Here is a 3,116-nt window from a genome sequence, read left to right on the forward strand (position 1 = left end):
CTGAGAGCAGCACATAGTACACTAAAAATAACAGAGATATTAACTATTGAATGCTCCTGCCCTGAGAGCAGCACATAGTACAGTAAAAATAACGGAGATATTAACTATTGAATGCTCCTGCCCTGAGAGCAGCACATAGTACACTAAAAATAACAGCGATATGAAACTACTGAATGCTCCTGCTCTGAGAGCAGCACATAGTAGACTAAAAATAACAGCGATATGAAACTATTGAATGCTCCTGCCCTGAGAGCAGCACATAGTACACTAAAAATAACAGCGATATGAAACTACTGAATGCTCCTGCCCTGAGAGCAGCATATAGTACACTAAAAATAACAGCAATATGAAACTATTGAATGCTCCTGCTCTGAGAACAGCACATAGTAGACTAAAAATAACAGCGATATGAAACTATTCAATGGTCCTGCCCTGAGAGCAGCACATAGTAGACTAAAAATAACAGCGATATGAAACTATTGAATGCTCCTGCCCTGAGAGCAGCACATAGTAGACTAAAAATAACAGCGATATGAAACTATTGAGTACTCCTGCCCTGAGAGCAGTATATAGTAGACTAAAAATAACAGCGATATGAAACTATTGAATGCTCCTGCTCTGAGAGCAGCACATAGTACACTAAAAATAACAGAGATCTCCTGTTCGCAGCGCTAGGGTGGGAGATGTATAATTTTGACTGATGAAATGTTGTGGAGGCTTGAACGAGTTATGTGATCGCATATATCGGCTTCACAGACAGCGGAGTAAGTTAGCACTGGAAAAGCATGTTTTACCCCAGTTATCCCATTAGCAGCTTTGCTGCGGTGAACTGAAGCAGTCGAATCAAAATGCGTACGATCGGATATTTAGACGATGATTATTAGTTTTGTGCATTTTCAGTGTTCCCCAATTATCTTAGTAAACATTAGAGGCTGTTTATTTGTGATTTTTAATAAAATATATCGTAAATTCACTTACCTTACAATCTGATCTTAGGTAATTTCAGTATTTAATAACATGTTTTTAAAATCAAAAGTCGAAACTGTGTTATTTAATGAACTTGAGCAAACATGAACTAACAGTTGTATTTTTTAACAAAGATTAATAACTACTGTAGCCAATGTAGCTATTGCTCATTGTTAATGTAAATGCATTAACTAGGTTAACTAATGAAATCTTATTGTAAAGTGTTACCTATTGATCTTTATAATTCTTTTACACTTTAATCTGTGATTTTTATTTATTTATTTATACGTTTTTTTGTGTATTGCTTTATTGTATTTAAATGTTCAGTTCTTTCGATTGTTATAAGAAAAAAATATATATCTGTTATACTGTATTATGACAACACGTTTTTGCAACTAAATTTCAATATCGTGATAATATTGTATACCGTGATAAAGGCATTAGCAATTAATTGCAACATGAAAATGTTATACCGTCATTGTCATGATCTCTAGCTGGATTTCCCGTGAGCTTCGCTAGAGGGCACTCCATTACAGACTCTTGCCTCTTTTCCCCGGACTTCATTCCCCACAATCCTTTGCCTGGACTCATTATTACTGATTGCATTCACCTGTGTCTTGTTACCTCATCTGTCTCACCCTATTTAAAGCCTTGTTTCTCTCTTTCACATTGCTCAGTATTGAATGTTTAGCCCGTGTCTAGTCCTAGCTCCTGTGTTTTCTGAGTTTCCGTGTTCCTTGATGCCTTGCCTTGCCTTGTTTTTGATCCTGGACTGTTCCTTGTTTTCTGATAATTTGCTACCTGCCCCGACCGTTTGCTTATGCATTGGATTACCCTTTTGTCTGCCCTGGTTTATATCTGTTTGTAGCTGTTTGACCCTGCCTGTCTGACTACGCGTTTAGTAAAGCCTGCACTTGGATCCTCAACGCCGTTGTCGCGCTCCTCGTGACAGTCATATGCCTAGTGTGTGTATATATTTATTTATTTATTTATTTATTTATTTGTTTATTTGTTTGTTTGTTTGTTTGTTTGTTTGTTTGTTTGTTAAGAGCTCTCTGTCCAGGAGAATAATGGCAGACTCCCAACTCGTGACATGGGCATGACCTCAGGACACCTACCCTTTCCCCCCTGCATTCCAAAAGAAAGGGACGCAGCCTTTTACTACCTCCCAGAAAAGCATGTGTTTCTCCTGTCACAGACAATGAAACGTACACGGACAATCATTGAAAATCATTGAAAGTATCGGAGCATAGATTCACAAATAATATGTTGTATGTCTTAGCTTATAACTTATCAAAAACATGTATTAACCCGTCGCCAGGGAAATACAAAGATTCAAGTTGTTAAAATATACTAAGAATCACCGGCTCGCTGGACGACCCTTGATTTAAAGTGTAAACTATCAGATTTGAATTCAGCTTTAATCAGGTTGACTCAGAAGTTTCAGATTCGCATCCTTTTAAAACCTGAATGAATTAATAATAATTAATTCCCTTCAAATTAAGTAATCAAAGTAATTACAGTTATTGGTGGAGAATGCAGGCAAGAGATTTGACTGAGAAATTAATGACCCCAAGATATTAGGAATTTTGTCTATTTTTATCCGGAAAAATAGATTAAAAGATAGAGAAACTGAGTTTGTTGTGTTACTGGATATGTTATTATAGCACGGCAGAGCGTGTTGAATGAAAGTGAAACTCGAGAGTTTGTTGTTTAGAATTTAACTGCATTAAAAACGTTTTAATTGTGTCCACCGATACAAAATAAGTCGCTTTAGAGCGCACATGAACAGAGAAGCAAGCGTGTTCCTTGTTCTTCTGTCTTTTAAAAGGCCTCAGAGCATGATTTGTATAGTGCGTGTCCCACTTCCAAACGCAACTCTGCTATTCATCTCCCTGGTTTGAGAATATCAGATTAGCTAGCTGATAGTCCTCTTCGGTAGATTAATTCACCTCACTCAGAACGAGTTGAGATTGTTTAGTGCTATAAGATAAGATAAGAATCGATAGTGCTTTTTGTTTGGGTAGTGCGAGACGCGCTGACGTCTCACTGACAACCACAGCTAGTAAGCTCACATGCGCATGCTGGGTACGTCACCATAGTAACAAGTCGTAACCCGGAAGTCAAAGGAAACCTTTTCCGGAGGTAAC

The sequence above is a fragment of the Sinocyclocheilus anshuiensis genome, unplaced genomic scaffold, assembly GCF_001515605.1.
Source record: "Sinocyclocheilus anshuiensis isolate Anshui unplaced genomic scaffold, SAMN03320099.WGS_v1.1 scaffold618, whole genome shotgun sequence".
NCBI classification, from domain to species: Eukaryota; Metazoa; Chordata; class Actinopteri; order Cypriniformes; family Cyprinidae; genus Sinocyclocheilus; species Sinocyclocheilus anshuiensis.